Source organism: Clarias gariepinus, chromosome 12 (genome assembly GCF_024256425.1).
Source record: "Clarias gariepinus isolate MV-2021 ecotype Netherlands chromosome 12, CGAR_prim_01v2, whole genome shotgun sequence".
Lineage (NCBI taxonomy): Eukaryota > Metazoa > Chordata > Actinopteri > Siluriformes > Clariidae > Clarias > Clarias gariepinus.
The window spans coordinates 219,698-232,765 of NC_071111.1; the positions used below are offsets into that span (position 1 = coordinate 219,698).

Below are 13,068 nucleotides of genomic sequence, written 5' to 3' on the forward strand. Positions count from 1 at the left end.
TGTGGTGTAGTGTAGTACACTGTAGTGTAGTGTAGTTTGGTGTAGTGTGGTATACTGTAGTGGGGTGTAGTGTAGTGTGGTATACTGTAGTGTAGTGGGGTGTAGTGTAGTGTAGTGTGGTATACTGTAGTGTGGTGTAGTGTAGTATAGTGTGGTGTAGTGTAGTTTGGTATAGTGTGGTGTGGTGTAGTGTAGTATAGTGTAGTACACTGTAGTGTAGTTTGGTGTAGTGTAGTATAGTGTAGTACACTGTAGTGTGTGGTATAGTGTAGTGCAGTGTAGTGTGGTATAGTGTAGTGTGGTGTAGTGTAGTGTATTACACTGTAGTGTGGTGTAGTATAGTGTAGTACACTGTAGTGTAGTGTGGTATAGTGTGGTGAAGTGTAGTGTATTACACTGTAGTGTAGTGTGGTGTAGTATAGTGTAGTACACTGTAGTGTAGTGTGGTATAGTGTAGTGTAGTATAGTGTGGTGTAGTGTAGTACAGTGTAGTGTAGTGTATTACACTGTAATGTAGTTTGGTATAGTGTAGTGTAGTGTAGTGTGGTGTAGTGTAATATAGTGTAGTACACTGTAGTGTAGTGTGGTATAGTGTAGTGTAGTGTATTACACTGTAGTGTGGTGTAGTGTAGTATAGTGTAGTACACATTAGTGTAGTGTGGTATAGTGTAGTGTAATGCAGTGTAGTGTAGTGTATTAATCAAGTTGTCTAGATTAACCGAGTGTGTCCAGGACATAAAAGATTGGATGACCAATAACTTTCTTTTACTAAATTCAGATAAGACAGAGATATTACTCATCGGCCCAAAAACCAGCACACAACAGCTTTCACAATTCAGCCTGCGTTTAGAAGGATGTACTGTTACTACTAGCTCAACAGTAAAAGACCTGGGCGTGATATTAGACAGTAACTTGTCTTTTAAAAATCATATTTCCAATATCACAAAAACAGCCTTTTTCCATCTTAGAAATATTGCCAAACTTAGGAGCATCTTATCCGTATCTGATGCAGAAAAGCTAGTTCATGCATTCATGACCTCCAGACTGGACTATTGTAATGCATTACTAGGTGGTTGTCCTGCATCCTCAATAAACAAGCTACAGTTAGTCCAAAATGCAGCCGCCAGGGTTCTCACTAGATCCAGAAAATATGATCATATAACACCTATATTATCATCCCTGCACTGGCTACCTGTTCAATTTAGAATTAATTACAAAATAGTACTACTTACATACAAGGCTTCAAAATGGTTTAGCTCCCACATATCTAACCAGTCTTTTGATACGCTATAATCCACCACGTCCCTTAAGATCACAAAACTCCGGACTTCTGGTAATTCCCAGAATTTTAAAATCTACAAAAGGGGGCAGGGCTTTTTCATATTTAGCTCCAAAGCTTTGGAATAGCCTTCCAGACACTGTTCGGGGAGCAGACACGGTTTCCCAATTCAAAAGTAGACTCAAGACGCATCTCTTTAATCTGGCATATGCGTAACTCATCCCATAATCTCATACTCCAGTACACCTATCCTGAATGGCAACTACGCTAATTCTCTCCATCTTTTCTGTATTTTTCTACCCATCCCGAGGCATCTGGAGATTGTGCCAGCTTTAGTAGACAAAGGCCAACCCTGCGAGGTTTCTAAGGTATCTTGAGAAGGACCTGCTCCAGCTGGATTCTGCTTTATGATGGCTGGAGCTACACATCCTGCTCCTGTGCTCCCAGTGATCCAGATCCCATCTGCCCTCTGCACCTACTGCTGAACTGAATCTACACAACTTCTGTTATATTGAACTTTCACCTGCACAACACACATGATGTTATTTCTATCTGTTATCACCCAGATGAGGATGGGTTCCCTGTTGAGTCTGGTTCCTCTCAAGGTTTCTTCCTATTGCCATCTCAGGGAGTTTTTCCTTGCCACTGTCGCCGTCACCCTTGGCTTGCTCATCAGAGACATTTCATTCATCATTCATTAATTTCATTATTATGTAGACACATTTTTCTCACACATACACACTTCCAAATATTTTATTTTCTTTTCTTTTCTAGAAAAAAAAAAAATTCTTTAATTTTTTGTGAAGCTGCTTTGAGACAATGACCATTGTTAAAAGCGCTATATAAATAAAATTGAATTGAATTGAATTGAATATTACACTGTAGTGTAGTGTAGTGTAGTGTGGTATAGTGCAGTGTAGTGTAGTGCAATGTAGTGTAGTACACTGTAGTGTAGTGTGGTATAGTGTAGTGCAGTGTAGTATGGTGTAGTGTAGTACAGTGTAATGTGGTATAGTGTAGTGTGGTATAGTGTGGTGTTGTGTAGTGTAGTGTGGTATGGTGTTGTGTAGTGTGGTGTAGTGTAGTACACTGTAGTGTAGTGTAGTGTGGTATGTTGTAGTGTGGTATAGTGTGGTGTAGTGTAGTACACTGTAGTGTAGTGTGGTATGGTGTTGTGTAGTGTGGTGTAGTGTAGTACACTGTAGTGTAGTGTAGTGTGGTATGTTGTAGTGCAGTGTAATGTAGTGCAGTGTGGTGTAGTGTGGTGTAGTGCAGTGTAGTGTGAGGTATAGTGTAGTGTAGTACACTGTAGTGTTGTATAGTGCAATACAGTGTAGTATAGTACACTGTAGGTGGTGTAGTGTGGTATAGTGTAGTATAGTGCAGTACACTGTAGTATAGTGCAGTGTACTGTAGTATAGTGCAGTGTAGTACACTGTAGTGTAGTATGGTGTAGTGTGGTATACTGTAGTGTAGCATAGTTTAGTGTTCTGTAGTGTAGTATAGTGTGGTATGGTATACTGTTGTATATACTTTAGTGTAGCATAGTATGGTGTAGTATAGTGCAGTACACTGCAGGTAGTGTAGTATAGTGTGGTATAGTGTAGTGTAGTATAGCGTAGTATAGTGCAGTACACTGTAGTGTAGTATAGTGTAGTGTACTGTAGTATAATATAGTGCAGTGTACTGTAGTATAGTGCAGTGGAGTATAGTTTAGTGTTCTGTAGTGTAGTATAGTGTAGTATGGTATACTGTTGTGTATAGTATAGTATAGTGTGGTGTAGTATAGTGTAGTGTGGTATATTGTAGTGCGGTATAGTATAGTATACTGTTGTGTAGCATAGTGTTGTGTAGCGTAGTGTAGTATAGCATAGTATAGTCTAGTATACTGTAGTATAGTGTAGTGTTGTATAGTGTAGCCTAGTGTAGTATACACTAGGCTACACAATACACATATAGTGTAGTGTGGTAAAGTATTAACTGTAGTTAAATTATTTGTGTTTTTTGATTTGTTTTTTTTTTATGATGTATTTATATTACAGTGTATGCTGTAGTTTTGTGTTTTGTATTATAATATCATTATATACTACCATGAATATTTGATGCTGTATCATGGTGTGGTATGTTAACGTATAAAGTGTAGTATAATAGTATGTATAGTAGTATACTTTGGGTATACTTGTAGTATAATGTGTTTATATTCCAGTGTAACATGTAACAGTGTAATGTAATCAAAATATATTACAGCGTAGTAAAGGAGTTATATAGAATGCTGAAGTATAGTATGCTGTTGAATAGTGTAGTATAATATAGTAAGCTGTAGTAGTGTATTATAGATGTAAAATATGGCATAAGATGATATGGTGTAGTATAGCATAAATGATATACTATGCTGTAGTATACTATACTATTGTATAATATGTTGTAATATAGAAGATTGTTACATAGAATACCATTGTATAATAGCACAGTATGTTGTAGTATAAAATGCTCTCATGTAGTATAGTATTGTACAGTCCCACAAGGAAAGAACCTATATGAGGATATATCCACATATAAGCCCTATATGTACATACAAGATATGTCTCCTATGTAGCACATGGCAGGATCTGGTCATTTTAGCTCATATCTCACTTTGGCAACTGTCATACATGATGCGCTCATATTTTCTATTATCAAGGCAATAACTAAGAACTAACTAAATAAAAAAAAGCAAAAAACTTATGTGCGAACACGTGAAATTGGTATCACATGTAATTGGCATGTTATGGAATTTAACTATAGTTATACACATTTTAGAATTTCTGTCGCACTTTATTATCTGCTAATGACCCGAGGCAGGACACGCCCACACACCAAGCACACGGAAATCAGTCCGGGTAATTTACATACTAGGCCACGCCCCCGAACACCGGCATAAAAAACACACACACAAAGACCGCCTTGAGTTTACACACAGATTCAGTTTTCTGCACGTTTGGAAAATGACACGCGCTACTACACATCCAAAGAAACTCTTCAGAATGTTCTGGAAAGTGGGAGGAGTTTACATTTACCTCAGAAGAAGACTGTGTGGCTCTGACGACGAACGGGAGCATTTTGAAGAGAGAATAGATCCAACGGAGGACACACTGGGTAAGTTTACATTTAGGCATTTGGCAGACGCTCTTATCCAGAGCGACTTACATTTTTATCTTATTATACATCTGAGCAGTTGAGGGTTAACGGCCGTGCTCAAGGGCCCAACACTGGCAACTTGGTGGTTGTGGGGTTTGAACCTGGGATCCTCTGAACTGTAGTCCAATGCCTTAACCACTGAGCTACCCCTGGCCCTTAAGTTATTAAGTCTTATATAACTCTTATTCTGATAATATTAAACTAATATTAGTAAATATTTTCTATCAGCTAGCTCTTGTCAGCTTGTGTGACACATTGGCTTTCAATGCCATTTACATAGTTTAGGTAAATCATGCTAACATGCTGCCTTTCTGTATGTAGCATAAACATGATATTTCCCGGTGGCTAAGCTAATGCCTTATGGAGTTTACAGATGTTTATAAATGTTCTAATGTATTTCCCCTTGTTTTGGATAGCTTTAGGGGATGGGGAGCAGCTGGTCGCGTTTATTAGGCATTGAAGACTGCATAAGGTAGGGCACCCATTATTGTTACTGTATCTGCTTGGGACCTATATACTAATTCATCGCTTGCTCACTTCTTAATCCTACCTTTCCTTTAAAGCCACATTTCTGGGGTATTGCGCTATAAGGTGTGTAGTCCTCTATTTTGTAGAACATATAGTGTAGCAAATAACCTCGTGGCACTAATTGTTGTCGTCTGAAGTTTTAATAAATAATCATTTATTATTATTATACTGTCTTATTATTTTTGTCTTTTCTAGATGCTACATTGAAGAAGTGGCCGGCAGCCACCCGAGGGCAGACAGGCACATCTATCAATTCAAAGCTCACGAAGCTGAGAAGGTCCTCAAGATATATATATGTTTTCTTCCTGTTGAGTTTTTTCCGTCTTATTTTTGTTCTTGTACTATATTTTTGTTCTTTTACCATTTCATTGTTTTTAAGAAAATAAAAAAATAAAATTTCTACATTTTGGGCTTTTATTTATGTTGTCTAGCAGCTATGGATTTTAATAATTTTACTAATATCTAGGTAAACATATAGGTGCATATATGCAAATAGGTACATGTATATATGTGTGCATATATGCACCTATATGTTTACCTAGATTTTAGTAATGCATACATATATGCGTACATATATACGTGCATACACGTACCTATATATATATATATATATATATATATATATATACGCATATATGTACATATAATATAGGAAAACGGCCAATCTTATATATGTCACATATATGTCTATATAGGTACAATATAAAGGTAAAACCAAAAAAAAAACAAAAAAAAAAAAAGAATAATAAACAAAGATCACACAAAAGCAGCTTGGTGATTGTTTCTTTAATTTTAAAAAGTGAGGAAATTACTCTGGTAACACGGGAAGTGTTATAATATGCACGCACATATGTATGCAGGTAAACATATGAGTAGTTTTGTTTTTACTGCTTTTTCCCGCTACTTTGTTATTTGTTTCACTTGGTTCCCTTTTAAGTATATATAAAAAAGAAATGTAAATTAATATGTTTCATTTTATTTAAGTTTGATTTAATGAAATGATAAACATGGACACGAACGAGGAACTTTTCAGAACATGGAAATACAATCAGAACTGTTAGAAACAGGCTAATAATTTGGAGTGAAACAAAATAATAAACGTTGATTTCTCAAGTGGTCAAACAGAAAAGCATTTGGCCTAACACTGCTTCAGAACGTTAGGCTTTTTCGCCTTCAGCAATGTCCAAACATTAAACATAAGTTATCCTTATTTCTTAATAAATAAAAATAAATTTTGACCTTGCGCCTGTTAATAGTTTTTATTTTAATTTAGTCGTTCTTGTTGCTTTTGTGCAGTAGATAAATAATATAGTATTTGTTTTCAATTAATTAATTTTAAGATAATTCCATATTGCGGGAGTCCCGCGGTTAATTTTTTTCTCCCGCAACCTGCACATACATGAGGACCTTACCGCCCGCACCATTCACCCATCAAATCCTGAAAGCTGAAGATGGGTCACCACTGGGTCTTTCAGCAGGATAATGACCCAAAAATGTGGTAAAATCTACATAGAAATGGTTCAGCAGATACAAAATCAAGCTCCTCCCCTGGCCATCTCAGTCCCCAGACCTCAACCCAACTGAAAACATGTGGGGTGAGCTGAAGAGGAGAGTGCACGAGACAGGACCCAGGACTCTGGTTAATCTAGAAGGAGGTATGGTCAAAGATCCCACTATCTGTGTTCTCCAATTTTGTGAACTGTTATCTTTGGATTTTTTTCCACTGAATAATTGTACAATTCAATTAAAGTTTGGATTTTTCGCATTGTAATTCTATATTGTTTAAATAAAAACTATTCATTAGAAGCCCAGGGGTTCTAATAATTGTGGAGGGCATTGTATAGTATGCTATATTCTATATTATACCATAATGTATCATTATGGTATAATATAGAATGCAGTATAGTATAGTATTCAGTGATATAGTTTGATATACTGTGGTGTATGGTATGTTATACTGTAGTATAGTTTGTCATATTATGCTGTAGTATAGTGTGTTGTATTATATTGTAGTATATATGATATGCTGTAATGTAGCATACTGTGGTATAGTTTGATATATTGTACTGTAGTATAGCATAATATTATAAAGTACACTGTTATATAGTATTCAGTAGTATAGTATGGTTTATTATGCTGTAGTATAGTAAGCTGTAGTAGGGTATGCTGTGGTACAGTATGGCACTGTATAGTATACTGTATTTAGTTTGCTGCATTATAGTATGGTATTGTGTAGTACAATGTAGCAGAGGATGATGTAGCACATCATGGTTTATTACAATATGCTGTAGTAAAGGATGATATAATATTCTGTAGTATAGCGTACTATACTACAGAATATTATATCATATATATATATATATATATATATATACTATATTAGTATATATATATATATATATATATATATATACTACATACTAGTTAGTATACTAATGTACAGTATGCTGTAGTATAATACATTGACATTTACAATTCTGGAATTTGGCAAATGCCCTTATTTAGAGTGATGTTTTATCTCATTATACATATGAGTGGTTAAGGGCTGCAGTATGGCATGCTGTAGTGAAGTGTAGTATAGTACAGTATTGCATAGCATAGTATAGTGCAGTAGAGTATGGTATAGTGCAGTACAGTATAGATAATTTATTGATCCTGAAGTAAATTTCAGGGCTGAGTATATTACATTCATCATGTTCTTGAGCCTATCCCAGGACACTCAGGGCACAAGGCAGGGTACAGCCTGGGCAGGGTTCCAATTTATCGCAGGGTGAACACACTATGGGCAATTTGGGAATGCCAATTAACCTACTCTGCATGTCTTCAGACTGTGAGAGGAAACTGGAGTGGCCAGAGGAAACCCACATTCACTGGGAGAACACTGGGAGAACACTGGGAGAACTCCACACACAGACCTGAGGCAGGAATCGAACCCTCGACCCTGGAGGTGTGAGGTCACAGCACTGACTATTACGCCACTGTGCCACTTGAGTGTAACACATAATACATCATACACTATAAACATATTAATAATAATAATAAGAGGAAGAAGCCCAGTTGTGATCAGTCTGTCCCTTAGATTACTTTTAACTTTATCTCCAAACACACAGGAGCATTATGATGGCAATGTAACACGGCTTCTAATGATATATTACCAATAGTCCAGTGAAGTGGGCTGGGTGTATTCGCCTGACCACCAAGGAAGGACAACTTAGTGTAAACAAGGCGTAAGATACTCAACCTTACAGAATGGGATTTCTTTGTATTAATAAGTTAGACAGAGAGTTCTGCTGTACAGAGAGACACACAGACATGTACGTGGGCTTCAACCTCAGATAATAATAATAATCATAATAATAATAATAATAATAACAATAATAACAATAATAATAATAATAATAACAATATTATCAGATCAGATTATTATTAGATGTAACCCATTATCTATTCCCGCTCTTTCCCCGTGAGTGACCCGGACTAACTCTAGTCTCGGTCTATAGTCCCGTTTCATCGTGTGTGAAAGTGAAACTCTGAAACTGTGAAGCGGAACCACAGGGACTTTTATTTTGAAAGCAGAAACGGAGCGCCGCCATGTTGCTGCAGTTCCAGCCAATGGCGTTTTGGTGTCGCTGCAGCTGATCCGCGGTCATTTTAAATGGTGTAATTGTGACGTCACGAGGAGCGGGGCTGATCTGAGGTCGGAGATAAGCGCGCGCTCTGTCGAGACAAGGAAGCGCTACGCAGTGTTAGAGTACATACACACAAACACACACACACACTGTCTCTGTGTCTCTGTCTCACACGTTCATAGAGCTACACTAAACGGGAACATTCCACACTGAGGACACTCTACTGTCCGACACGATGAAGATAGAGACGATGATGTAATGTTACACCGCGCGCGCAGCTCCGGATATGTGAGAAACACACACACACACACTCAGTCCTGTGTGTGAGTGTGTGTGACCCTCTGTCACCCTCTGGGACCCTGTCATTAACACTGAGACTACACAGGGGACATGGAGGTATGTAGTGTACTGTGCCTTTAACACTCAGGTGTGTGTGTGTGTGTGTGTTTATATTTTAAATCTTAACCTTAGTCACATACAGCACATACACTTATTCATCTATTACAGTGTGTGTGTGCGGGGGGGGGTCTCATATTGATTTATTCACTGTATGAACCACCAATAAATTGTATAACGTGTGTGTGTCTGTGGGGTTTTGTTTACCCGTGACAGAGTCCTAGTGGACACCATGGGTCTGTCCCTCAGTTTGAGTCGCCGGGGGTCTGTCCCTCAGTTTGAGTCGCCGGGGGTCTGTCCCTCAGTTTGAGTCGCCGGGGGTCTGTCCCTCAGTTTGAGTCGCCGGGGGTCTGTCCCTCAGTTTGAGTCGCCGGCGGTCTGTCCCTCTGTTTGAGTCGCCGGCGGTCTGTCTCTCAGTTTGAGTCGCCGGCGGTCTGTCCCTCTGTTTGAGTCGTGTTCTGGCGTTTATTTTCATGTTTATTACGTCTATCTGTGACAGATTACAAGATTTAAATCCCTTTATTAATTCCTGCGGGAAATTGCTTAAAATACTTCTATCCTTTCGCCGGTGCATCCAGTGACAAGGGGTTTGGGACTGGCTGGGAATCGAACCCGCGCCATCCACATGGCAGATTAGACACCTGACAGTGAGGCACCTGATCAGACACTTAGACCACACAGGGCTGTGTGATGAGAACTCCAACCAGGACAGATCAGGCAGGTCCAGGGGCCAGGAAGGGCCAGCACAACTGGTACTTCAGGTACTTTAGGCCTGCCATGTGTAGAATGTGTGTGTGTGTGAGAGAGAGAGAGAGAGAGAGAGAGAAGTAGAGAGACATGACGGTTAGGGTTAGTGAGTGTATACTTAGTGTAGAGTGCAAGCAGGGACTACGGCAGGACTAACTATGACATCATAACTAAAAGGGAGGAGCCAGAAGGAAACACAGACATGAGGGGGAACTGAGATGTAAAGCGACCAATCTCCATGTTTAACACATGGAGATGTAAATATTAGGAAACAAAACTAAAAAATCGAATCTGTGGTCTAATGAATAAAATGACATAGACTTAAATTAAATTTTTGTGTCATTTTATTATTTCAGTCTCCTGTCCCTCTCGCCTTAACCCTCTGCTCAAGCTGCCATACCCTGCTTGCCGTTTCTTTGATGTTTCATTGCGGTTTCTCTGATGTATTCCTGGAGAATCGTCCTCAGTTTTTACCTTTCACCTTGTTTATGTCATCCTGAGCACCACTGATCGACTAAAGAAACCTCAGTGTGGCTGCAGTTCTTTTTGTTTCTAATGACAGTATAATATGAAACGATTTCGCCTTCAGGTGACGGTCTCTCTGATTTCCCAGTTTATCCTGCCTGCACTAGTTTGAGCCAGTGTCCTCTCTATATTAGGCCGGATATAGTCAAACAGGATGTTGTTTTTAATGCATAGCTGCTTAGCACATGCTTCTGTTCAGTCGTGACATGTCGTAAATGTCTATCCTCATATCAAAAACACTGGTCTCAGTAATGGACCCGTCTCAGTTCATTTACACCCGTCTCTCGGCTACCTTTTATTTCATGGAGTTTGGAAAACATCACGTCTAAAAGACAGGATTGATCGTTTTTCTTTTTCCCCAGAAGTCATCACCACTGGTGTCCCTCAGGGCTCCAACATCGGCCCTATGCTGTTTTCTTTTCACCTCTTGTACCTTAAGTGTAAGTTAAGTGTTAATGCAGTTTTGTTCAGATGAAATCTGGTGATAATGTTCTTTACAGATACTCCTGGTCACATGGACGCGCACTGGATGTACTGAAAGGTTTATTTATTTAAATAATAACAAGGAGTCATGATGTTTAGTAATTTTTTTTCAGCAAAAATTTTTTTTTTATTGTATTTAAAGACTGAAAATTCCTTCCGTTCCTTCTTGTCTGTTGGTGCAGTTACTTGAGTTTGTGGTTTGGACCATGTTCTAACAGAAGTGTGTTTTGGTTGTGTTCTAATACACCTGCATTCTTACTGTCATTTTCCTCTAAAGAGATTTTCAGTGTAAATGAAACAAAACTACCATCTGTCTTTGTTCAGATGTTTCAAGGTTCTTCATTTCCATACACGCTCTGCATTTGCTTCATAATAGGGACCCAGGCACACACGCACACTCGCGCGTACTCACACGCACACATGCACACACGCACACATGAACATAAATGCTGAGTTTAGAGTTTAAAGTACAAAAGAAACATTTGACTTTCAAATGAGTGTTTCAGTTTTGCAGGGTGCTGTTGCGTAGTGTGTTGCGTAGGCTGTAGTGTCTTGCGTAGTGTATTGTGTTGCGTGTTGTGTTGGCTGTAGTGTGTTGCGTGTTGTGTTGGCTGTAGTGTGTCATGTACAGAGTGTAGTGTGTTGCGTCATTGCTTTATTATACTGCAGTTTATTATCCTGACTGGTTTAATATAGTTGTTAGAATTTCAGAGTGTCTTAGGGATCAGTTTGGTCCTTTTGTGCTGTAGGGGCAGTGCGTGAGCTCGAGCTGGGGTGGACTCCACACAATCATACAAAACCTTATGGTCCAGTATAAATCCTCTTCTTCCTCTGTCTCTCCCTCTGTCTGTTCATAGAACCACAGTGTATTAGTTTCTGTTGGATTTTTATTAGTGTGTCCAATTACAGTTTCCCTTTTCATCTGAACGCTTGTGTGTGTGTGTGTGTGTGTGTGTGTCTCTCAGCAGCTGTGTAAACACTTAACCGTAATGTACTGTTGCTCTGTGTTGTTGTACCTTACTGTTGTTGTGCCGAGTGTTGGAGCTTTTCCACTGAAGGCTGTGTCTCAGTCCCGTTCCTGTCCCTGCTGTAGTCCTGTCTGTCTGTGTTTATACTGTAGATTAGATAGAATATCGACTGCACATTCCCGCTTAATAATACCCATAATGCACCACGCTGGAGGAGAATGTACAGAGAATACTGTCACATACATTTGTCACTGTTTACGATGGTTTCAGTAGAATAAGTACAATGCTCTCGTCCTATTTTTTACCTGAGGGATCAGTTGTTGTTGCTCCATAACACAGAGGTGCTTCACCACCAGAGACCGGACGTTCCCCGTGAGCTTCATAGAAGCAGATGGGGCTGTCGGGCTAGAAGGGAAAGGCACAAACCTGCTCTAGTCTCTCTTGTTATGGGGAATGTGAGATCTCTCTCAAATAAAATGGACGTACAACTCAATACCTCTTACCTTTCTTGGAAGGTCAGATCATAACCTGGTTCATCTTCTGCCTGTGTATAAACCTCTTGTACACAGAGAACCAGCCGTTACCCGCATTAAGAAGAAATAGTCTGAGGAGATCGAAGAGACACTGAGGGATTGTTTTGACACAACTGTGTGAGATTTGTGTCATCCCCGTGTTGATGTTATTGACAGTCTCACCAGCTGTATCACTGGATCATTATGTTAATGTTGTGTAGAGAATGTTGTTCCCACAAGGACTGTTCTGTGTTTTTTAAATCTTAGCCCTGATATAAAGGCTCTTGTGTAGGATACATAGAGGGCTTTTGGTTCAGGAGACAGGAGTTTGTTGAAAGTTGTACAGAAAGAGCTGAGGAGAAAGATTAGGGGGGGAACACGGAAACATAAGGAAGGAGGAGGAAGACTACTGCTGCTGATGACATCATCCCTGAGTCCTGTGTAGATCAGCTGTGTGGGACTGTTGGGCTTCTGTTCAACATGAGTTGTTCCCTAAGGCTGGGGAGAGTGATACCAATACCAAAGACTCAACAACCGGAGGACTTGAACAGCTGCAAGACAGTAAAAAGTCTGGTCCCTGCCTATCTTCACCCTCCGGTGAGTTCATCTATGGACAGAAGTACTTTTCAGTCAGGTGTGGTATTGGGTTAGATGATGCTGTCATCTACTTCACTAAGCGCTCCCTCACCTGGAGAAGCCTAGGAGCTCTGTGAGAAGTTTCTCCAGTGCATTACACCATTCAGGCATGCAGGCATGGATGCCTCTCTGGCACACTGGATTCCACACTATCTCACCAATCATCCACGGTTTGTGAGGACACAGGA

The 13,068-nt window shown here is 39.4% G+C and overlaps 1 protein-coding gene across 4 annotated transcripts in view; it reads left to right on the forward strand.

Moving 5' to 3' along the window:
• The first annotated feature begins 8,736 nt into the window (after positions 1–8,736).
• osbpl8 (oxysterol binding protein-like 8) overlaps positions 8,737–13,068 on the forward strand; it is a 45,611-nt gene continuing 41,279 nt past the window's right edge. For all 4 annotated transcript variants that reach the window (XM_053508895.1, XM_053508896.1, XM_053508897.1 and 1 more), the window contains exon 1: positions 8,737–9,009. The gene's annotated coding sequence lies outside the window, so the exon portion shown is untranslated. The remainder of the gene's footprint in view (positions 9,010–13,068) is intronic.